At 37.8% G+C, this 26,141-nt stretch overlaps 1 protein-coding gene and 1 pseudogene across 1 annotated transcript in view; both read right to left on the bottom strand.

Moving 5' to 3' along the window:
• LOC140534202 (olfactory receptor 6C2-like) overlaps positions 1 to 8,215 on the bottom strand; it is a 28,215-nt gene extending 20,000 nt beyond the window's left edge. The window contains exon 1 of the mRNA XM_072654942.1: positions 8,046 to 8,215. The gene's annotated coding sequence lies outside the window, so the exon portion shown is untranslated. The remainder of the gene's footprint in view (positions 1 to 8,045) is intronic.
• LOC140534203 (olfactory receptor 6C2-like) lies at positions 8,074 to 9,017 on the bottom strand (annotated as a pseudogene).
• Between the last annotated feature and the right edge of the window lie 17,124 nt (positions 9,018 to 26,141).

Consider the following 26,141-nt stretch of genomic DNA (forward strand, 5'->3'; position numbering starts at 1 on the left):
TTGGCTCCAAATAGGAGGGGAGAACTAAAGATCTGGGGCAAGAGGCACCATCCCTTATACCCCAGGGCTAGAAGTGATTACAAAAGTTAAGCTATTACCCCAAAAATTGCACAAGAAAAGGAGAAAGAATCCAACCATAGAAAGCTATTATGGGCATAGAGATGACTGGGGATCATCTTCAGAGGAGGATATTGATATGAAGAATCCCCCAAAGAGTAATGTCAAATGGTCACCTGCTCAAAAAGAATTCATAGAAGATCTTTAAAAAAGACTTTTTAAATGTCTTTATGACAGAGATGGAGGAAAAAATTTAAAAAAATAAGAATAATCCAAGAAAAATTAGAAGGTTATGAAAGAAAAGTCAACCAATTAGAAAAGGAAATCAAGAATCTTAAGGAAGAAAATGGCACCATAAAAATTAGAATTAGGCAAAATGAAGCCAGTGAAATTATAAGAAATCAAGAAATAATTAACCAAAATATGAATAATGAAAAAATAGAACAGAAAGTGAAACATCTTATAAGGAAAACAACAGCTTTGAAGAATAGATCAAAAAGAGAAAATATAAAAATAATCAGACTACCAAAGTTATGATCAAAAAAGAATCTTGATACAATGATAATAAATAGTTAAAGAAAATTTTTCTGAAGCATTAGAACAAAGGGGAAAGTAGAAATAGAAAAAAACCCATCTATCACCACATTAAAGAGATCCTATCAGTTAAACTCACAGGAATATCACAGTCAAATTCTGAAAGCCCCAGCTCCACGATAAAACATTAAAAACATCAAGATTAAAACAATTTAAATATGGTGGTGCCACAATTAGACTTATACTAGACCTACCAGCAGAAACATTAAAGGACCTTGAAACAGAATATATTGAAGAGCAAAAGAACTGCGACTCTGGTGAAAAATTTCATACCCTGCAAGGCTAAGTATTATCATGAATGAAAACAAAATAGACATTTGATAAACTCTCAGACTTGCAAGACTCTGTTGAAAAAATCCTTAACTTAATAGAAGATTTGACATAAAAGAACCAAGACAAATATAAAGTACATAGCAAAGACTGATTATAAGGGATTAATAAGGACAGACTGTTAACTTTTTATTTTACGTGTATATATACACGTACATATATATATATGCACACACACATACACACACCTATACATATAATGTAAAATGTATGTCTAAGAGTCTTGTTAATAATTGGGCAGCTCGTAAGTAAGATTGGGGAAAACCTGAAGAGGACATGATTTTTAAAATAAAACCATTTAGGAACAGCTAAAAAGAGTAATTCTTTTATACAAATGAGGTGCAAAAGAAAGAATTGATACAGAGGAATTAGATAGGGAGGAGGGCTGGTAGTTATGATAACGTGCTTTCTTTGAGAATGGGTTTAAGAGAGAACATTACATATATATTTAGAAGAATATGTCTTCTAAATTCAGAAAAAATAAAATGGTAGGGACATAGGGAGGGGAAGAGGACAAGAGAGGGATTTTTAGAGGAAATAGGTAAAAGGCAGGTATAGAACAGTGTTTAGATTTATGGGAATGGGAGAATAGGGGTGGGATCCTTGGAGAGGGGTAGGCAAGTAATAGGAAGGCAAGGTGGTGGGTAGATGTCAAGTAGAGGAGGCAGGAGGGATAGGAAACAAAAGAGATGCACAAATACAAAAAACAAAGATCAGGAGTAGAATATATTTGGGAAAGTATATGTCTATATATGTATGTCTACCTGTATATGTGTATGTATATATCTATAACTCTAAACATATCTAAGTTTTATTGTAGCCCGGGGCTGGGGGTAAGGGAACTAGGGAAAAATGAATAAAGTAAAAAAGTGCACAGCAGAGAACAAAATAAGTCACAAGGAAGCAAAGAAAAGATGGATAATTTTCGACACAACAAGTATTATTTATGTTACAGGCTTTCTTGAAATGAAAATTTATTGTTACATAATTTGAATCCTCTCTTATGTTGTACTATCCACATCATATTTTTTTCTTTTTAACTTTGTACTTAAGTTCCAATATTTAAGTGTATTACATGGTTTTGGTTCTTTTTTTTTATTCTGTATTTGTGTTCTGGCATTTGAGTCTAAAACAAAATAATAAAAATATGTTTTGATGGGATATTTACAGGGTAGAGCAGTGAGACAGTAAAAACTGGATGGACAGCTGAAATGAGGGTCAAATGCAGAAACAGGGCAAAGATTTCTGAAATAGGATTTAAATGAGCCCAGCTAGAAGGCTGAGTGTGACTACAATGTATCTGACCTTCCATGGCTAGAACCATCCTGAATGGAACTGGAGATGATCCTCCTCAAGGCTGTCAAAATTAGATATATACACCAGTAAAATTGAAGATTTGCTTCCTGTCAGGTTGGCACTGGGAAAGAAAAAGTATCAAGACAGAACAACCTTGTATATGATGATCTCACTGCCACAGAAGTACCACAGTAAATCACTAGATCAAAAGAGACCAATGTCTTCATTAAAGCAAATCAGCTGTGGGTCAGAAATTTCTTTGTTTGTGAAAAATGATGTAGTCTGCTTTAATTATGGGTTTGAATACCCTTAAGGTGAGAGATGAGGGACAAATCTAGATGATTTCCTCAGATTGTGGGAAAAAATCCAGAAACTCTGCAGTAAATGAGTTCAGATGAGTAGAAAAGAAAGAAGTGTATAGAAATGAAGCACTCCACTTTCACTAGTTCCCAAGCCTGATTAAAATGTGAAAAACGACTACAAAATTAATGTACCCTGATATAGCTGCCACATTGAACCAACCAAGGGAGCAAAGTTCAGGCAGTGGTAGTATCACCGTTGCATCTACTCTGCATATATCTTATACACATCCTTTTTTTACATGTTATTTCTCTCATTACAATGTTGTTTGAGGACAAGGACTTTTTTTTGCCTTCATTGATATCCTCATCATTTAGTGTGATGCTTAGTGCATAGCAAATGTTTAATAAATGCTTATTGATGAACTGACTGACAATATTACTGAGTCCGAACCAACCTGCTGTGCAAAAGGGAGACAATTTTGAATTTCCTGAACACCATGATCCTGGAATCTAGCTTTTTAGCGAATGAAGACATTTTCTGGGCAGTAATAGCCTTGGAGTTTCCTAATGGGTAAACCCTAGGTTTTAGAATTCTAGAATTAGAACTGCAGAGAGAGAAGAGAATTTCTTGAGTACTGAATTTTAGAATAGGAAGAGAACCCATCATCCATGTATTCTCCTAAGACCTGAGGAGCAGTAAAGGAGTTCTGCGGTTTGGGGAAGGAAGAGGTCTGTACCTTGACATTGTCTTCCTAGTTTTACAGTGAGTTGCTTGGACAATATAGGTCTGGGAAGGAGATTGCTTATTTAGCAGTCCAGAAGTACCAACTGTTTTAGTCTCAAAAGGGAGCTTATGAATTAGAATGAATGCTTTTGATATTTTTCTCTTAGGGGTTTCTGTGACTATTGTATTATCTACAATTTCTGTGGCATGAAATAAATAAATACCTGATGTAGTTTATTATCTTGAATGCTAGCATTGGAGTGAGGAATTCTGGCTTCTCATATTTGAGCACTGTATGAAGTATAGCTCATATCTATGAGCTATAAGTAAGATCTTGGAGCAAACTATAGATGGAAGTTTAATGAGCTAAAGAGAGACAAGGTCAGTTTCCAGGATTTGACCTGGATTCTCAGAGAGGGCCCTGAGCTATGAGTCACATATATTTTTGTAGATCATAATTCACTTACCTTATTTTGTTCATAATTTTTATTTCCTCTGTTCATTTTGAGTTTTTTCATCTTTTTAATTCTGGTAATTTGCTTTTCTTCTTTTTATACCCTATTCTATTAGCTAATGGTTAATCAGATTTATTTATCTTTTAAAAATCTGTTAATTTTGTATATCAGTCTTTTGTTTAAAACTTTATTTCCCAATTTAAAGATTTTTCAGTTTGTTTATTGTCTTTTTTAATTTTTTCTTTTTATACTCTGTTTATTTATTACTTTTTTTGTTTTGGTTTGTGGAGGTTATCGGGAATAACTTACTTGCCCAGGATCACACATCTAGTAAGTATCTAATGCTGATTTTGAACTCAGGTCTTCTTGACTCTATCCACTCTGCCAATCACCTCCTGCTTTTTCATGTGTTTTCAAAAATATATTTTCCTTTCCTCCTTGGTATTTTAAAAAATATTTTTTTCCAGTCTTCTGTCTTCCCAGCCTATCCTATCCAAATAAACGTGCACTTATTAAATGCTTAATATGTGTCAGGCTCTGCAATAAAGGGCTGGAGTGAGAGCGAGGCTATGAAGATGAAATCTGAGTTGTAAGCCTGGATGTTTGGGAGGATGACAAGTCCTTTAGCAGTAATAGGGAAGGTAGGGAGAGGGAAAGGTTTGGTAGGAACAGTAATGAGTTCAGTTTTGAAATTACTGAGTTTAAGATGTCTGTGAGACATCCAATCATGTGAGAATCGATGTCAAGAAAGTGAATAAATCTGCTGCATGGAGATTATCATTGAATATCTAGCTCTCAGTTACCTTTTTGAAGATTATCACCAAAGGTGTATCCCATTACTCTTTCCTGGGGTCTCTTCTTTTTTTTTAATTACTACATTATGTCTTCAGGTGATCTCACTAGCTAGAGTGTGTTCAAATATCAAACCATATGCAGATAATTTCCAAATTCTTATCCACACACACACATCGAACCATTATCTTTCACTTGTCCTTGAATCCCACATCTCCAACTTCGTACTGCACACCTCCAATTGTATGTCCCATAGTCACCACAAACTCCAGAAAAGACTTTATTAATCTTCATTACAAAGCCACCTTCCTCCCTTCTTCTCTGCTTTTGACAAAGGGCACACCTTTCCTCTACTCACTCAGTGTTACAATCTATGAAGCATACATCCTCAACTCTTCACTTTCATTCATTCCTCATATTGACTCAGCTGCCATTTCTTGTCAGTTTTTCTTTTCATGACATATTTTCCCTCCCTCATTTTCTGTAAACTTATATCACCTCTCATCTGATCTACTTCAATAGCCACCTAAGTGGTCTCCTTATCTGTTGCATCATTCCACTCCAATCCATTATATACATAGCTGCCAAACTGACATTCCACAGGTCTGACCATATCATTTCCTTGATGCAGAAAATTCAGTTTCTCCCTATTACTACTAAGATGAAAAAAGAAACTTCTTTTTGGCATGGGAAGTTATTTTGTAATCTGACTCCAACTATCTAGCATAAGTATAAATGATTTGTTTTCATTTACTCCATGTCACGGCCAAAATGTCCTGCTTTTTGTACTTTATACATGACGTTCTGTCTTGTAACTTTACATCTTTACAGAAACTGAAATTGATACAGTTTAGGGGTACTTGAACCCCCAAAATGTCAGGATACAGAGAGGTGCCACATGAAATGAATTCACACTCTCAAATACTCTTCCAGTCAAGTGGCAAAGCAGGTGAAGTTCCTTAGGGAATTTGTAACCTGACAAGAGAGAAGCTAAAGCTTATATGGAAAAGGGACAGGGAGAGGCATGTATGCGAAAATTCAGGGAGTCAGCAGAGATAACTTTGTTGAAGGGACAAGATAGTTCAGTTTGCCAGAGGCATGGTCCTTGGACAATCACCAGAGACAGTCCTTGGGTCAGCACCTCTGTGTCTTGTATTGATAGCCTTTATCGAAGGAATTGTAGGATCAGGCCTGGATACGTTTGCAACAGGGAAGGATTTTCTCATGGAGAGTGGTGGGGCTGGGCTACTTCCAGAGATGTGGTCTTAGCTGAGGCCTGAGCCCAAGCACCCCTCAGTACCTATGCCTGGAATGCTCTCCTGTTTCATGTCTGACTCTTAAGGTCCCAGACTTAATGCAAGGCTGAAGTATATAGCTCACCTCTCTGGAAGGGGCCTGCTCTGTTTCCCTCAATTGTTAGCACTCCCCCATCCCACCAAATTATGTTTATTTTAGATATTTTTTGCATTTGTCTCTCTGTGAAAATGTTGTTTGCCGAAGTAGAATGTCTGCTCCTTGAGGATAGGGACTGTTTCCTTTTTGTCTTTGTGTCCCCAGAACCTGCTGTTCTGGCCAGTATGTTATAATTGGTTAATAAACGGCTGTTGCGTTCAATAAATGCTTGTTGATTGATTGATTGATTTGTGAACTTCATTTGGTTTTGAGATCCAGGTTAGCTGCATCCCCCAATTTTTGGTTTGCTTTCTTATTGTTATAATTCTTTTCATAAAAGCATAATGAATTTGGTTTCTGTGATCCATTCACTATTCAGGATATTGTGAGATTTTTGTTATTTATGTTGCCTGAATTCATTGTTATTTTAATGGGCTTTGGTATTGCAAATATATTCTGTCTTTCTTATAGAATAATTTTTAATTTAATGGATTTTCCCATGTTATACTTATTAATAGGTAGCATCTTTAATATGCTTATTCAGAAAAGACCATGAGTTTTTCAAATATATTTTTATTTAGCTCTTTTCTATTTTTTAGAGTTATCTATTTCTTAAAAAAAAATTAAAGTCTACAATTATTGTTGCAATATGTATCTTTTTTGATCAAGTTATCTTTCCATTTATAAAGTGCCAATATTTAATGCCATGCAACTTGATCCATATATAATTAACCAAATTCTTTCATTGTGATGGCTTAAAACGTAATATAATTTTTCAGTTTCTCTCTCTTGACCTTATGAATTTTTATTTTTGTCTAATCTGAAGTCATGAATGCAACTGTCTCAACTTTGGAATTGCATTATGTTGAGAAAACTTTTTTTCCTGCTCCCCATTTTCATCATTTTTAAGATTTCTTATATGAAGCAAATTGCTCAGTTTTATTATCTTATAACTTTTCTCATTAGTTTCACAAGTATTATCCTTTCACATGTGCTGTTATAATTGTCCAGCTTGGCTTTTCCAGAATATGATGCTTTTGTATTAAGCTGCCTCCCCCTTTTGTTTTTCTTTAAGTCAGAACTTGGTTTTATGCTGCTGAAGCTTGGTTAAGCCCTAGTGGTTATTTCAATTATCTAACTGAGTAGAACTCACTGATTTCTTTTTCTAGAATCAGTTCCTGCATACTATTTTTTATTGCAGATGAATAATGCCTCGTCCTTGTCTTTCATCAGCTTCCAATCAAGTTGGGGAGAAAAGAGTAAGTATAAAAATTGTTGTAATACAAACTAGAACAAAATGAGTGCTTAAGTGCATAGGAAAGGTACAGCTGTAGAGTTATAGGACTTCTGAAGAAAAGCAACTTGCTTCTAATTGGTTAGGCCTCAGTGATCGTTTTGTAAAATCACGTTCATGTCCTTCCTGGTCATAAAACTGTTTAGATGTGATCAGGAAAAAGGAATTAGACTCTCTCTCTCTCTCCTCTCTCTCTCTCTCTCTCTCTCTCTCTCTCTCTCTCTCTCTCTCTCTCTCTCTCTCTCTCTCTCTCTCTCTCTTTCTCTCTCTCTGTCTCTCTCTCCACACACACACACACACACACACACACACACACACACACACACACACACATACAAAAGAAAAAGGGAATTAAGTGATGAGTCAAGGAAAGTGAAGAAAAAGGAGTTAAGGAATATTGGCAACAGGTATGCATATCAACAAGAATGAATACAGTGCCAAAGGGATTGGATCAGGTGACTTCCAGTGGCAGAACTGATGATTCCACAGCTGTCCCAAATAGGAGCTCCCTATATTTGATCTTGGGAAAGAAAAAGAATTGGTTTTACTGCCTACAGGTGGGGGGATGGTGGTTTTGCAGGCTGTAAAAGAGAATGTGGTGCTATTTTAAAAGTGATCCTGACAATAGAGGATGAGGGTCAGAAGAAACCTTTATAATTTGGGAGTTGGGAGGATTTTCAATTTAAGAGAAAGGAAGTGTGAGAAAGTTACAGTGACAAGACTATGGTCAAAGGTGATTAGGAAAGGAAATGAAAAAGGGTAATGGAATCCAGGACAGAAAATTAAAGGTTATTTAAATTTTCTCTTACCATTTGACATCCTTAAGTCAATAGTTGTCTATTGCTTTGAGAAGAAGAAAATCTTTTTGGCTAAATTCTTAAAAGCTTGTATCACTTGTTTGTTTCTTAGGGCATAAATTAAGGGGTTCAGAACAGGAGCAACTGAAGTTGTGAGCACTGACACCACCTTATTCAAAGCCACTCCTTCTTTTGCAGAGGGTTTGATATAGATGAAGATGCAGCTGCCATAGGTGATGGAGACAATAATTATGTGGGAGGAACAAGTGGAAAAGGCCTTTTTCCTTTGCTGAGCTGAGGGGAATCTGAGAACCGTCTTGATAATGTGTGCATAGGACAGAAACACTAAGAATAAGGTGACAGTGAGAGTCAACACAGCAAAGATCAAAACCATCTTCTCTATGAATTGTGTGTCTGAGCATGCAATCTTTAATATGGGAAATGCATCACAGCCAAAATGATCAATAACATTGGAGTCACAGAATTCCAGCTGAAGCCCTAAGCTAATTGGTGGGAGTACAATCATCAACCCAGCCAGCCAAGAACTGAGGAGGAGCTGATTACAGACTTTACTGTTCATGATGGTTGTGTAGTGCAGAGGTTTGCAGATGGCCACATAGCGATCGTAGGACATGGTGGCCAGAAGAAAAAATTCTGTTGACCCAAAAAGGATGACAAAAAATATTTGGGCAGCACAAGCATTATACGTAATGGTATTGTCACCAACTGACAAACTGTAGAGATATCTGGGAATATAGGCAGTTGTGAATGCCACTTATAAAACAGAAAAATTTCGGAGGAAAAAATACATGGGTGTCTTAAGCTGTTCATCCATCAAGTTAAGGATGATAATGATCAGGTTCCCAACTATGCTCAAAATATATGTGAAAAAGAGAAAGATGAAAATCAGAGCCTTTAATCGTGGATTATCAGTTAGTCCTTGAAGGTTAAATAACATTATCCCTGTATGGTTTCTCATTCTTGGCTTCTGATGGATCTGTGTATAAAAGAAGAAAGATATTAGACGTGCAGAGAAGGGTAACAAAATGTATTAGCTCTGGGAATCAGATGGAAAAGCCAGGCAAGATGTTACTGGAACTTCATTTTACCTGATTAGGAGCAATATCACTGGGGTGTTGACCTGAGCATATCTCCACTATACATTAGGGAGAATAAGTAACAATAATTAGGGAGAAAAATAAACAAAGTTTGTTTAGAGATTATTTTCTTTAACTAGTGTTCTGTACCACCCTTGTCTAGACTGTCTATCTACATATATTCCTTCCAAATCTTTTTATTAATCAAAGTCCTTGCATTTCAGCCCCCTTTAAAAGTCTCACTAATTTTCACCCCAAATCTTAATACCCTTCCTTTTCCTTAACCATGTACCGGAGGGTCAGGGCATCTTGTTTTACATTCCTGGTTCTGAAGCCTATTACTTGTGATTGTGGACAGTCTTGGAGTTTACTTCTCATTAGTAAGATGAGGTCAGTAATATTTGCATTGTTTACTTTGCAAAATTAAAATATTATTTTAAATAAGGTCACTCCTTGTACCAGCTGAATGAAGGGCTCACTGAGTCAGTTCAAGGAATTTTAAAATAAGGAGACATGATTAATTTCTCTCACCCATTTAAATTACCACATTTAGTGGCAAATTTAATCCCAAATAATGGTTTATATGATAATCCAGCATCTACACTAAGGAAGGAAGAGGGGATGGATGTTGATGTACAAGACATACAAAAGAGATTTATTCGTGGATATTACATTTTTTTTACGACCAAGTGGAGAATTGGGTAGTTGATGAGGAGAAATGTTTCCAGATTGTGTCTAGACTGGGGCAATGTAATGGTGTGACAACTTATAACAAAGAAGGTTTCATATAATTTCCTTTTTGTATAGGAAAAAATCCCTTCTCTTATTTGGGTTAGATATGCTCCCTCCTTTGTGAAGACTTCAGGAGGGTGCCTAATGGGGCAAAAGGTTATTATCTGCTTCCTCTAATTATTCCGTAACATGCTTTGAGATCTTTGAGCTAGTATTCTTTGAGAGGAATGAAAATGATAATGAGATTGGAATGTTTCCCAGTATACTCAAGGTTACTTAAGAAGTAGGAAATAAAGGTTCTTATCTGGGATCTCACATGTTACAGGGCACATAGGTTTATGCAATTTTAATTGGGAAAATCAGGATACCTTCTTGGCTAGTTCGAGTGGTGAAACCAAAAGTAAGCAGTAAGAAATTAAAATTATGTAGATATAAAAGGTGATAGCCAATTAATGTGGATATAAGTCTATCTTCCAAGGGAGTTCTTCCTTTTAAATTGTCTGACTGGTGCCAGGAAAGTGAAAATCAAAGGGTTTATGGAGGTGCTAATGGCTTTCTTCCTCAGGATTTTACAATAATGATGCCAAGGTCCTAAAAAAAGAGAGAAATGTATTAATTTATTTATCTATGTGTAAATGTATATTTGTATGTATATATTTTCTAACAATATAAATTCATGTAAATTTCCGAGAGGTGTGTGTGTGTGTGTGTGTGTGTGTGTGTGTGTGTGTGTGCTATTTATGCTCTACCCACTATGTTCCAGGTCCTGTGCTAAGCACTTTTTTTACAAATATTATCTCTTTTGATCCTCATAACAATCCTGGGAGTTAGGTGCTATTACTATCCTTATTTTACAGTTGAGGAAACCGGGACAAACAGAGGCTAAATGACTTTCACAGGGTCATATAGCTACTAAACATTTGAAGTCAGATTTGAACGCAGGTTTTCCTGCTTCCATACCCATATCTACCCCTGTCACCAGCTACCTCTAGAGGAAGGAAGGATCTTACAGGTCAAAAATGCTAAACAGCAAACAGATCCTTATACACATCAAAAGAAAGGGACCTAGAACCCACAAACCAAACACTAAATGAATCATGGCAGTGATAGTTTAAGGGACCCCCACAACATTTAATGGACTAAAACTGTACTCAGGGTTTTGAGTCTCTGGATAAATATATGCTCTTCTTGCTTCTATTATTATCATTTGTTCTCATCTTTATTTTCAATGGAGCTTAGTTAGATGTACAATTTTGGCCACATGAATATTTGTTTCTGGGTATTCAATACATACTCCATTTTTGCAACCAGCAGTGATATGGTGCAGTTTCTGCCATTTCTTTGTAAAGTCTGCATTGATCATTTAGTCTGGGCCCATTAAGAATGAGATTTTTGTTGTTTCTGGTTGCAATGATCTGATTTTGTGGCATAATCATGAATTATTCTCTCTGTAAACAAATGGGCTCAACTTAGCCCTTTGACATTTCTTTGTTGACGTTTAATTGTTTGAGTTTGTGTGGATGTTGCCAGTGGAGGTTCTTTTGGCCCCATTCTTTGGTTTAGAAATCATAATCCATTCCGTTTCTCAATCCAAATATTTGCTAAGTTCTTATTTATTTTACTACCGTTATACGTGTCATATTTACTTCCTTTATTTTACCTACATAGCTATCATACCAGTTCAGGCTCCCATCTTTGACACTGAATTCTGCAATAGTCTCCTTGGGCCTAATTGATTTGCCTGCTTCAAATTTCTAATCCATTCTCCATACAGCTATCAAAATAATATTCATCAAGCAAATGTTGAACTCTGTCAGTTTCCTGCTTAAGAAACTATAGTGGTTCTCTTTTGCCTTTAGGATAAAATATTGGCTCCACTATTTGTCTTTTAAAGTCCTTTCCAATCTGGCCTCAGCCTACCTTTCCAGGCTTATTGTATGCTATTTTCATCATATTCTCTCTATTCTAGACAAACTGTTCTACTTGCTCTTGCCTACACGTGGCTTACAAGTTGCCATCTTTTTGTCTTTAAACAGATTGTTTTCCATGCCTGTAATTCACTCCCTCCTCTCCTTCACCTTGTGGCATGTTCAGCTTACTTCAAAGCTCAGCTCCAGTGTCATCTCCTATAGGAAGCTTCTCTTGATACCTCATTTGCTATCTCCTGAAATTATTTTGGTTGTATTTTATATTTGATGTTATACCTATGTGTTGTTTCCCCTTAACAGAGGTGTGTAATCCATTATTCCTAAAACTGGCCCACATATCCTTGATTAGAGGGTGAAATTCAAAGGTCTTACTATTCAGTGGAAAAGTGCAATCTCAGAAATGACTGTTGAGTTTTACCCTGAAACATTCATAATATTTGTCTAAATCTTGGGATTTTTACAAATACAGTCCCACACTTTCCATCTTTATAAATCCAAAATGAAAATTTATGACATGCAAAACTATGTTCATACTTACTTTTCAGACAGTCCTTGGACTTCATTAGGTAGAGTAGGTCCAAAGGTTTCTGATCTGACATGACTCAGTGCTGAGTAATAATATAGAAGTGGAGGCAGCATGGTGTAATAGGAAATAAGTAGATTCGTACTCTTTGAGTCCCAGCTCTGCTACTTATGATGTGTTACCTTGGTAAAATTTCTCGGTTTCAATGAGCCCCAGGTTCCTTATCTATAAATGAAAGATTTAGATGAGGTGATCTCTGTGTTCTTTTCTATTTTTAATCCTAAAGTCCTAACTATATGCAAATTTCTGACCATGCTTTGTCTCTAGAACTCAGAATATTACACTCACAGACAGCTCTGGTACTAGTTTCCATTTCCCAGGACATCCAGGGATCCTGGCTCAACTTACTGATTCTGTGTCAACATTCTTTCCCACAGATTCTTTTCTTCTTTAAAAGTGGGTCATATTTCTCTGTAGTTTTTATACCTAAAAGGAAGATAGGTCAAGCACAAAAAATGATAATATATGAATTCATTTCTTTGTATTTCACAATAGAAGGTCTGATCTGTATGGGTAGAGAAACTGATTCTTTATAAATTTAACATGAATGACATCTAACAACATTTGTTTTAGTTGTTTAATCTGTTACAGGCTCATAAGGATAATGAGAGCAGAAACAAAATGCTCCTTAGGGACTTGGGTTTAAGCAACACTAATGAATCTCCCATGTAACCAGCTTTGGCTGGTTCCCATGGACACCCAAGGGTACTATAATAGCATCATATACAGTGCTCACCCATGATGGGTATTCAGTGAACAAGCTTCTGATCTCATCACTCTTCACTATGTTTTCATGGATTTTTAGTCCCAAAACAGGAGAGAACTTGTTGGGAATTCCCTGGAGCAGAACAGATTTCAGATGAATTCTAATCACTCTGTGTCTCATGGGATTCCAGGATATGTCATCATCTGCCAGGCCTAGAGGCCTGAGGGCTACCCGAGTCTTACCTTACCTATCGCAGGTCTTCGGCTGGCCAAACCGGATAAACGTATGAGAGAAGAGACTTTCCAGAGTCGAACAAGGGTTAGGCTTTATTCAGGGTCTTGGTTACATGTGCAGGGGGAACTCTTCCTTAGGAGAGAGAGAGAAATCTCCTAAGGAGGCAAAGATCTTACAGTAAGAGAATGAAAGCAGAAGTGGAAGTGGGGAGAGAGGGGAGAAGGAAGAGCGAAGAGAGGAGAGAAGGAAGAGGGGCCTTCTGTCCTGTAAGGGCCCCTCAGTGCTAAGAGCGCCTTCAGGCTTTCCTGACCCTACTTAAGCTCTCCTGCTGCATAGTTTGCACCTGAATACCATGCCTGTTAGACAACAATAGGTGTGCTCAGATCCGGGCCAATCTCGAGGGCGGGGATGCTCTCTCCCAGCGTTTCCCACGGGAAGAGGCGGAAATGCACGAGATAGCCCGGTCTCACACCTCAATTCCCTGCTGTTCCCTGGGGGGCCTCATGAGAACTCTAAGGTTTAGAAGTCCTCACTTTTACCTGCCTGAGACTGTCCACATGGAACTGAGTTTACACCCCCAACAATCATCTTCTTTTGCAGATAGTTTTTCTCCCACTATCGTGGTGCCATATGAGTATTTTCATGTATCTCTAACTCAATGATGTGGGCAATGCCTCCAGACAGTATAGATTGTGATCTTTCCCATTCTCTCTCATCTTCCATGATCCCTGCTGTCATGAATGAAAACCTTCAAAAGACAGATTCTAGGTAATTATCAATTTATTAATTAGGCTAGCTAATAGTCAATAAATCAATAGTCATTGGTATCTCTAGGTAATCACAGATGAAAAGAGAGGTTTGGAATCATCTTAAATCCCTTATGAAAGGGAACTCCCCCGACAACAACCCTGTGAGATATTTCAAGGACTGGGCTGTAATTTCAGGTTGAACAGTTAAGATTGCCCATACCTGTATCTTATTATAATGAGCAGAATAATGATAGAATAGTATAATATGTATACTATTCATACATATATTGTATATAATATAATTATAGTATAATAGCATAAGTAGTATAATAAGCAGTAGCTTAGATGTGTCTAGTAATAGCCTGTTAGAAAAAGATTTAATATTGTGCTTATATTTTCCGCTGACCACCTGCCATAATTACAGAAATTTTTCACAAAAAGAACGAAAGGGACATGAGGAGAGAGCTTGCTTAGGGGAGGGGACCATATGCAAAGAAGAACAACAGGGTCATACTACATAGATGACATAGGACGTGCTGTGGAAGATTAAATGGACAATTTAACAAGGAGTAAAGAACACAGTATAGTCAGCCCACAACCAGCATCTTGGGCAGTGGTTTACTACAATTATCTGCTTCTTTTTCTGGGAGAGAGAGCTTGAACTCACCAGTAGTGGACTGGGCTATCTAGTCAGGGCTGGAGCTGTCTTTAGATGAGACAGATACATTCATCTGCCAACTCCATTAAGCTTGGCAATGGAGAGATTAGTCAAGAGCACATGGTAGGGTCCTTTCCACTTGGGATAATGGGCATCCTTGTACAGGTGTCTTTTGCAATAGTCCCATTTCCAGGTTCCAACAGCAAGGTAGACTGGATAAAGACTGGGTGCCTAGAAAATGACTGAGAAACAAGATGGCTAAGGTCTGCAGAGTTCTGAATGAGTCCCCAGCAATAGGACAGAAGGGAAATTGTAGTGGTGAGGGAGTAGTGAGGGTAACATCAGTGCAGAATCAGGCAAGCATCCAGGGCACAAGAAACCTGAGACAGAACCCCTTCCATCCTGGGACCAGAGATCAGATTTAAAAGAAAGGAACATGGCAAAAAATAATCTGATCACAGAAATTTATTATGCTGACAGGGAATACCAAGACACAAACTCAGAAGAGGACAACAAAGTCAAGACATCTGTGGGCAAAACACTAAGGAAAAATGGGAAGTGGTCTCAAGCCCAGAAAGGACTCATGGAGGAGCTCAAGGAGAGTTTAAAAACCATATGAGAGGTCACAGAAAAATTGGAAAAAGACATGAGAGTGATGCAACAGAATTATGAAAACAGAGTCAGTAGCTGGGGAAAGCTGCTTTAAAAGTAGAATTGACCAAATGGAAAAGGAGATAAAAAAAATCCACTGATGAGAACGACTCTTTAAAAAGTACAACTGGCCAAATGGAAAAGAAAGTACCAGAGATAAGCAAGGAAAACATCTTAAATGTTAGAATTTGGCAAGTGGAAGATAATGACTCTATAAGATATCATGAATCAGTCAAACAAATTCAAAAGCATGAAGAAATGGAAGAAAATGTAAAATATTTCATGGGAAAAACAACTGACCTGGAAAATAGATCTAGGAGAGACAATATCAGAATCATTGGACTATCTCCAAGTCATGATCAAAAGGGAGACCTGGAAAGCATCTTTCTAGAAATTATCAAGGAACACTGCCCTGACATCCTGAAACCAAAGGGCAAAACAGTCATTGAAAGAATCCACTGATCACCTCAGGAAAGAGATCCCAAAATAAAAACTTCAAGGAACACTATAGCCAAATTTCAGAACAATCAGGTCAAGAAAAAAATACTACAAGTGGTCAGAAAGAAACAATTCAAATATTAGGGAGTCACAATCAAGATCACAGAGGACTTGGCAGTTTGCAACATTAAAAGATTGGAGGTCATAAAACATGTTTCAAAAGGCAAAGGAAATAGAACTACAACCAACAATCACTTACCCAGCCAAATTGAGCCTCATACAGCAGGGGGAAATGGCCATTCAACCAAATAGAAGGATTTAAAGCTTTCATAAGGAGAAGACCAGAACTAAACCAAAAATTTGACCTTTAATATTAAGATCAAAGAGAAGCATAACCAGGTAAAAAGGGGAAAGAAAAGATAAGGGATTCAATAGATCTAAATTGTTTATATCTCCACATGAGAAGGTGATACCTGTAATTCTCAATGAGTATGCCACTAACAATAGAAATAGAAGGAATATATATTGACAGAGGGTAGGGGTATAAGGTGAATTTGAGGGAAAGATACAAAAAAATTAAGGGATGAGAAGGCACAATGGATACAAAAGGAAGGGAGAGGCAGAATGCTGTAAATTATCTCACATAAAGAGGTGAGGAAGACCTATTACAGTAGAAGGAAAGATGGGACAGTGGGTGATGGGCATCACTTGAACTCTACTCTCATAAGTATTGGTTCAAAGAGGGAATAATATAGACAATCACAGATTGTTGTTGTTGTGTCTGTCCTTCATTGCTGAAGAAGACCATGCCATCAGACAAATGATGACATGACTTGCATTTGATTTTGTTTTGACTGAGGGAGGGCTGTGCAAGGTCACCAGTCTCACTTCTCCTCCAGAGCCATCTGAAATCAGTGATCAGATATTCATCAGGATAACTGGAGATGGCCCAGGATGCAATGGGAGACCTTGGCCCCTTTAGACCAAAGTCTATTCAGATTCTCATTTAGGGTGAGGTAACACCCATTCAGTGAATAGGCCTGTTTAAGAAATAGTCAGGGGATGGCCCCTTGAATGAGGCAAAGAAAAATAACATCAGGTTTGGAGGGAAACAGCAACAGTTACTACTGATAATCACTCTTAAACCAGGCAATTAATTGAATATAGAAATATATATATATACATATATATATATATATATACATATATATGATTACTACCTGTGTATTTCCCTCCATCCTATTATTCTTCCTGTTTGTCCTCTCTCTCCTTTTACCCTTTCACACCTCACCAGTATTTTGCTTCTGTCTACCACCTCCCTCTGTCTCCAGCCCTCCCCTTCTGTCAGTCCCCAACCTTCCCCCTCTTTACTTAATCTTCTCTCCTCCTATTTCAGAATAGAGTGCATCCAGTTGTAGGATGTTTCAAGTTTCAGTAAATTGAATTTCTCTTATTATACATAGATTGCCCATGGGTAGAATCAATGCAGTTTCAAAGAGCAACAATACCCACTTTCACTATAATGAAAAGAAGAAACATGTACGCATAAAAGAGTAAAGTATGTGATAATCTTTCAAGTGAATTAAAGGGTAGGAGACCAAAAACTTCTTCACAGAGATATAGACTTGCATCAAAAATCTCTTATTCCTCCAAATTCACATTTTGACCTCAAGAATTTAAATGTGTTCTTCTGACTTTATAATAAGAAAATACTACATAGAGCTACTGAGAAAAACTGTCAAATGTAACAATAAGGCTAAGTGGAACAAAAGTTTCCCAGGCTGGGGGCAGAGCCAAGATGCTGGAGGAGGAGAGACCTGTAAAACCTCTCCCCCATAGACCATAAAGTAACTGTAAAAAATGACCCTAAACAAATTCTAGAGAGGCAGAAGCCAAAAAACAAAGGAGTAAAAGAGAATTCCAGCCCAAGACAGCCTGGAAGGCTGACAGGAAATGTCTATCATGACAGGCTCAGAGTGGAACACAGCCCAGCCTTGGCCATGTGGCAACAGGAGGAACAGGGCTGGAGCAGGCCTCAGAGCATGGAATGCACAGCAGCAGCTGCAATTCCCTGATTACTCAACCCACAAACACCAAAAACAGCTTCAACTGTCAGTGAGAAATCTCTTTCACCTGGGTGAGAAGGAAATGCTGTCTGGCCCTGCCAGCAGCAGTGTCCGTTTTTGGAGCCCTTGGTCTAAAGACGCTAGGGGAATTGAGCTGCTGATCTGAATCTCAGCCTCGACTGGTGGCCCTGGGGTGAGGAGTTGCTATGGCTGGGGTGGTGGAGCTAGAGGCAGTTGTGAAGAGGGAATTCTACTTGCAGATCCTGGGCGGAAAATTTTGTGGTTGCTCCCAGACTAGTGCACAGGCCAGGAGAGGAGTAAACTCCTCTCTTTTGATTGTGCCACCTTGGAGGAAATGAAAACCTAGAGTATACCTTCCTCTTGAAAAAGCACTAAGAAGTCAAGTAACTGGCTGGGGAAATGCCCAAAAAAAGGAAAAAAATAAGACTATAGAAGGGTACTATCTTGGTAAACAGGTATTTTATTTCATCCTTGCAGATGAGGAAGAACAATGCATACCATTAGAGGAACACATAAAAGTTAAGGCTTCTGCATCCAAAACCTCCAAAATAAATATGCAATGGTCTCAGGCAATGGAAGAGCTCAAAAAGGATTTTGAAAATCAAATAAGAGAGGTGGAGAGAATAGAAATGAGAGTGATGCAAGAAAATCATAAGAAATGAGTAAACAGCTTGTTAAAGGAGACCCAAAAGAATGCTGAAGAAAATAACACCCTTAAAAATAGACTAACTCAAATGGCAAAAGAGGTCCAAAAAGCCAATGAGGAAAATAATGCTTTAAAAAGTAGAATTAGCCAAATAGAAAAGGAAGTTCAAAAGCTCACTGAAGAAAACAGTTCTTTCAAAGTTAGAATGGAACAGATGGAGGCTAATGACTTTATGGGAAACCAAGAAATCACAAAACAAAACCAAAAGAATGAAAAAATGGAAGATAATGTGAAATACCCCATTGGAAAAACAAATGATCTGGAAAATAGATCCCGAAGAGACAATTTAATATTATATTTTTTAATATCTTAAAAAAATGAAATTAAGCAATGAGAGAGAAATATATTGGGAGGAGAAAGGAAGAAATGGAATGGGGCAAATTATCTTTCATAAAAGAGGCAGGCAAAAGATGTTTTAGTGGAGGGAAAAAGAGGGGAGGTGAGAGAAAAACATGAAGCTTACTCTCATCATATTTAGCTAAAGGAAGGAATAAAATGCACAGTCATTTTGGTATGAAAACCTATCTTACAATACAGGAAAGTGGGGGAGAAGGAGATAAGCAGGGTGGGGGGGATGATGGAAGGGAGGGCAATGGGAGGAGGGAGCAATTTGAAGTCAACACTCTTGGGGAGGGACAGGATCAAAAGAGAGAATAAAAGTGATGGGGGGCAGGATAGGATGGAGGGAAATATAGTTAGTCTTACACAACATGACTATCATGGAAGTCATTTGCACAATTACACAGATATGGCCTATATTGAAGTGCTTGCCTTCCCAAAGGGAATGGGAGGGGAGGGAGGGATGAAGAGAAGTTGGAACTCAAAGTTTTAGGAACAGCTGTTGAGTACTGTTCTTGCTACTAGGAAATAAGAAATACAGGTCATGGGGTATAGAAGTTATCTGGCCCTACAGGACAAAAGAGAAGAAGGGGATAAGGGAAGGGAGGAGTGTGATAGAAGGGAGGGCAGATTGGGGAAAGGGGTAATCAGAATTCATAGTGTTTTGGGGTGGGGGGAGTGGAGAAATGGGGAGAAAATTTGGAACCCAAAATTTTGTGGAAATGAATGTTAAAAGTTAAATAAATAAATTTTTTAAAAAAAAAAAGAAAATAGTTCTTTAAAAATTAGAACCAAGAAATTACAGAACAAAATCAAGAGAATGAAAAAATAGAACACACTGTGAAATATCCCATTGGAAAAACAAGTGATCTGGAAAATAGATCCAGAAGAGACAATTTAAAAATTATGGGAATATCTGAAAACCATGATCAGAAAAAGACCCTAGACATCATCTTTCATGAAATTATCAAGGAAAACTACCCTGATATTCTAGAACCAAATGATAAAATAAATATTGAAAGAATCCACTGATCACCTTCTGAAAGAAATCTGAAAAGAAAAACTCCTAGGAATATTGTAGCCAAATTACAGAGTTTCCAGGTCAAGGAGAAAATATTGCAAGCAGCTAGAAAGAAACAATTCAAGTATGGTGAAAATACAATCAGGACAACACAAGATCTAGCAGCTTCTACATTAAGGGATCTGAAGGCTTGGAATATGATATTCCAGAAGTCAAAGGAATTAGGATTAAAACCAACAGTCACCTACCCAGCAAAACTGAGTATAATACTTCAAGGGGAAAACTGGTCATTCAATGAAATAGAGGACTTTCAAGCACTCTTGATGAAAAGACCAGAGATGAGTGGAAAATTTGACTTTCAAACACAAGAGTCAAGAGAAGCATGAAAAGGCAAACAGGAAAGAGACATCCTAAGGGACTTACTAAAGTTGAACTGTTTACATTCCTACATGGAAAGATCATATTTGTAACTCTTGAAACTTTTCTCAGTATTTGGGTAGTTGGAGGGATTACACATACACACACACACATAGACAAAGGGCACACTGAGTTGAATAGGAAGGGATGATATCTAAAAAAATAAAATTAAGGGGTGAGAGAGGAATATATTGGGAGGAGAAAGGGAGAAATGAAATGAAACAAACTATCTCTCATAAAAGACCCAAGAAAAAGCTTTTTCAATGAAGGGGAAAAGTAAGGAGGTGAGAGGGGAAAAGTGAAGCTTACTCTTATCACATTTGGTTTAAGGAGGGAATAACATGCACATTCAATTTGGTGTGAAAATCTATCTTACACTACAGGAAAGTAGGGGAGAAGGGGATAATTGGGGTAAGGGGGATGATGGATGGGAGGGCAAATGAGAGGAGGGAGTAATTAGAAGTAAGCACTTTTAAGGAGTGACAAGGTCAAAAGAGAGAGTAGAATAAATGGGAGGCAGGATAGGATGGAGAGAAATATAGTGAGTCTTACACAACATGACTATTATGGAAATCTTTTGCAAAGCAACACATATATAGCCTACAATGAATTGCTTGCCTTCTCAGTGGAATGGGTGGGGAGGGAGGAAGGGAGAAAAGTTGGAACTCAAAGTTTTGGGAATGAATGTTGAGAATTGTTTTCACATGTAACTGGGAAATAAGAAATACAGGCAATGGGGTATAGAAATCTATCTTGCCCTACATGAAAAGAGAGAAGATGGGGATAAGGAAAGGAGGATGTGATAGATGGGAGGGTAGATTGGGGGAAAGGGCAATTGGAATGCATGGTGTTTTGGGGTGAGGGGAGGGGAGAGATGGGGAGAAAATTTGGAACTCAAAATTTTATGGAAATGAATGTTGAAAATGAAAAATAAATAAATAAACATTTCACAAAAGATTGAAAAAAAGTTTCCCAAGCTTACTGAGGAATCCTCCAGTTTTCAGATTTTTTTTCAAAATTTTCTTGCCATTTACACTGAGTGTACAGAGTATTAAGGGAAGACTAGTACCTCTACTGTGAGGATTGCTAAGCTCTTTTTAGGGCAGTTTTCCACCTTTGGTGTCTACCTCCTACCCAACTCTCACTTGTAGCTCCAAGAAGCTGTAGCACGTGCAGCAGGCATAACCTGGCAAAAACCATTTCAATAGAAGAGCTAAACCAGGTTGAATGTAAACAGTGAGCCTCAAACTTTTCTGTAAGTTAGGTGAAATATCCAACACAAGCATGTGAAAACTTCCTTGGCAGAATAGGTGAATGTGAACAATTTGTTCCAATGGGCAGAAGCAGGAACTATGGAGTGATTAGACCTTTGTAAGATATTGAAGAGGCCAAGGTCATCCACTGCCTCCTGAGTTATCACCAGTCATCTTGACTTTTGTTTGGCCACTGGACTTTAATCTGGAAGATCAAAGTCTGGAAGAAAGAGTAAGGTCAATGACTTTGTGCAACTCTACCTCACTTAAATCCAACTTATGGGTGAGTCAAAAGACATTACCTATATCATTTTATGTTTTTACCTACCTTGAAGTCTTATGTTGACAGGCAAATGATGAAGCAACAGATGTGGGTATAGTGGGAACTGAAGTCCCAACCCTGTACAAAGGTGGCCCAAGCCATAGGGTCATGTTCACACTGGACTGAAGCAGCAGTGGAATTTGGCACCTCATGGGTGTCTGAGCAGCCTTTTTTGAGGACTGCACTACTTATCTCCTGGTGTGAAGAAGAGGATAGAAAAGGTGGCCTACAAATTGTCTGCTTCACCTTAATCATTACCTGCTTACCCTTACCTGGTTACTGTGCCAGGTGGGATACCATTCTTATTGAAATGCACACAAAACATGTACCAGAACTTTTGCAAAGATGTTTCCACTCACCATTGGTACATGGAATGTGTTCATGCATATGGACAACGTGAAATCCAATAGACCTGAAAAATTAACAGCTCTAGTGAGAGAATTCAGCAGATATCACATCCAAATGGCAGTCTTGAGTGAAAAAAGGCCGGCAAATGAAGGACAGATTACCAAAGATGGAGCTGGATCTACAGTTTTCTGAAGTAGGTGCCATGATGAGGAGCCTCATGAAGCTGGTATAGGTTTTGAAATCTAAACTAATCTAGCCAACAAGCTTGTATGCCTTTTCAAAAGAATGAATGACAATTCAATGCAATTGCCATTTGCAGGAAAGTGCCAAGTTAACATCATCTGTGCATATACTTCCACCATGATGAACCCTGATGAGGTCAAAGAAAAATTTCATGAAGACCTGGAGAACTTCATCATCAATGTGCCAAAAGAGAACAACCTTATAATTCTCGGTGATTTTAATACCAGATTAAGCATGAAGTACCAGATGTGGCAAGGAGTTCTTTGGAGGAATTGAGTAGGAAATAGCAGCAACAATGGTCACTTACGATTGCATCTCATGATCTTATCACCAATACTGTCCTTCACCTACTTTAATGCTATAAAACTTCATTGTCATACCCTCATGGAGAACATTGGCATTTAATAGATTGTCATTATAAGGAGAAGAAACAGAGTAGATGTGAGAGTGATGAAGCTGATGTGTGTTGCAGAGTGCTGGACCAATCACAGACTTATCTTTCCAAGTTAAACATCCATATTCATCAAAAGCAATGGCCCCAAGGCTAGATGATTATCTTAATGACTTAATGTCAACAGATTAGAGGACTTCACAATTGAACAATTTGTTGCTAACTTGGAGGGAAAGCTAAGCCAACATATGGTTGCAGAAAAGGAATGGGCAACTTTCAGAGATCTGGTGTGCAGAATTACATTTACACATCTGGACCAAAACACTCACAAACATCAGGATTGGTTTGATGAAAATGATGGAGAAATTCAGAAGTTTCTAAAAGAAAAATGAGAACTCCACAAGGTTTACCAGCAGGATAGTTCATCTACCTTTAAGAAGGCAACATTTAATTCCATCAAAAGTCAAGTGCAAGTGAAGCTTAGACAGATGAAGGATTCTTGTCTTAGAATGAAGTCCAAGGAAATTCAGTTTTATGAAAATAGCAATAATTGAAATTGCTGTTATGATGCCTTGAAGGCTATTTATGGGCCAACGATCTATGTTGCATTCCAAATACTCAGTGCTGATAGAGCCACATTGATTAATGATAAGGACATGATCCTGGAAGGATGGGAGGAACACTTCCATAATGTTCTCAATAGACTATTACCAACCATTGCTGAAGCCATTGACCATATACCTCGGGTTGAAGCCAATCCCTATCTAGCCAAAATTCCAACAGAAGAAATGATTTTGAATACCATTAGCCTCATCTCATGTGACAAACTATGTAGTACTAATTCTATTCCAACTGATATTTACAAGGCAGGGAGCATATTATTCAGAGAAAAGCTAGCTGAAATCTTCTAGATTATATGGCAAGAGGAGGTTGTCCCCCAGGAGTTCAAGGATGTTTCCATTGTCCCTCTCTATAAAGGAAAAGGAAATAGGTTGTCTCGTGATAATCATGGGAGTGGGGGGAATGTCTTTCTCTTAGTCATTGCTGACAAAATTCTTGCCAGAATTCTTCTTAATAGAAGAATCCTTTACCTGGAAGATAACTGAGAGCCAGAGTGGCTTCAGAAAAAGCTGAATAGTAGTTGATATGTTGTTTGCTGCTTGATAACTCCAGGAGAAATGCCAAGACCAGGACAGAGTTCTGTACACAATGTTCATCAACCTAACCAAAGCCAAAGCTCTTGTTATATGTAGAAATTCTTAAATGTGACCTAGGGTTAAACCTTTCAGTTTTCACTAGAGATAGATCTAAAGGCAAAGGTACAGCTATTACTGTACCTCCCTTTCCCTTTTTGCTTAAACCACAGGAAGTGAAGAGAAAAAAAGCAGCTTTCTTTTTATTCGTGAACACACACACAATATAAACAGTGCCCCACAAAGACAGACACTAAGACAGTAAACGTTGGGGCAAAGCTTCTTAAAAATAATTTTGTGTGTACAAAAATACTCCTTTTTAGGTGAAATTCTGGTATCCTCACATATATTAAGCCTCATCTTTTCTAGACTCGATTTGCTTTTGTTGAGATCAAAAGAACCTCATTGTGGCCAGCAGTGGTGGGAGTCAAACTTGTTTCAATTTTAGTAATTTCCCAAGTACTTGCAAATAGATGATCCATAAGTTAAAAAACATGTACTCAGCAGCTATCTGTTTAGGGAGACCAGTTCAAGTGGACTTAAAATTGGAGTGGATGTAAAAACTTACAATTAACAAACCCTTGATGAAAGAGCCAGGAACTCAACCAAAAAAGAGATGGTAGCTCAGCTCAGAAATTCAAGAGATCCCTTACCCAGGCAAAACCACTGAGTCAAATCAGGGTTGGAACACAAGAATTCCCTTCTGGTACTGGGCATCTAAAGTTTAAAGCAGTGGCCAGCCAGGCAGGAGTCTTTGAATCCCACTTCTGATACCAGATACGTCAACTTAAATTAAAGAGGACTACCAAAGTAGCAAGCAATAAAAAAAGGATCTTTTAATCAAGGAGAAGGGATTGCAATCTGGAGTCATCACACTGCATCGTGGCAGTTGGGGCAGTTTTTAAACACATTTCAGCAGTGAAGGAGCCTCATTGAAGCATAGCCTGGTGAAGCTGTTACATAAATTGTTTTGTGCAATAACTAAAAGTCCATAGAGAAGGCTAGTGAGGCTTAGGAGTGCTAACATCAAGTCAGAATGGTATACTCCTTTTTTCTTTTCTTTCTAAAATTAATTTCGAGAGTTTTCTTTTAACTGTTTCAATCACCCTCAGCCATTTTGTAGCTTTGGGATCAGGCAAGGTCAGTTCATAGTGAGCTGCATTCAATACCTGATATCCAAGATTCTCAGACTGAAATGGCAATGGCCCTTACTCACAGTGTGTTGATTTCTGAATTCATTGTCTTTTTAAAAAAAGGTAAAATTATGTTCAGAAATGGGTGTATGTGTGTATATATATATGCACATATGTATGTTCATATAAATATACATATATAATTTCTATATTTGTTTTTGGATTCTTCTATAAGGCTCATGTGGACTCTATGACACCAGCCCCTTTTTCTGCTTGAGTCAGGATGGCTCCACTCCTCAGGTCAGTCTTAATGAACAAATCGTATTTTCTCTCTGAAAGGGGAATTTAGCCTCTCTCTTTTTTTATTTCTGTGTTTAATTGTGCCACAAACAGCTTGAGTTTCATTAGTCAACAAGCTTTATCATGGGTTAATGATGTTAGGATAGTAATTAAACAGATAAGGGAGGAAAAAAGCACAAAGCTTCCCAATCCCTCTGGGGACAAGGAAATTTGACTTCTTCCAGAAGAGTGAAAGGGAGGGAAAGTTCATCAAAGCAAGATCCTTTCTGCCTATAATTTATTGTACAACAACCTCCCTCATCCCTTGCTCCAAGCCAGAAATTCTCTCACTCTGATCTGACCTCTTCCTTGCCTTCTCCCCACCACAGTCACATTTCAATCCCCTCTGCTGCCTCACTTTTACCAAGGATTCTTGATATTCTTTTCCCTTTCCATGAATTTGTTTAACCTCAAAGTCAGGGACAAGCTTCCAGGAGCTTGGAAGGTTGGAGGTATTGCTCTTCCCTCCAAGACTTAAAAGTGCCCTATGAATAGGGCCAAAAGATAGGTATAAAATCCAAGGAAGGACTGGGGAAAGAA

This window comes from Notamacropus eugenii, chromosome 3 (assembly GCF_028372415.1).
Source record: "Notamacropus eugenii isolate mMacEug1 chromosome 3, mMacEug1.pri_v2, whole genome shotgun sequence".
Classification (NCBI taxonomy): Eukaryota; Metazoa; Chordata; class Mammalia; order Diprotodontia; family Macropodidae; genus Notamacropus; species Notamacropus eugenii.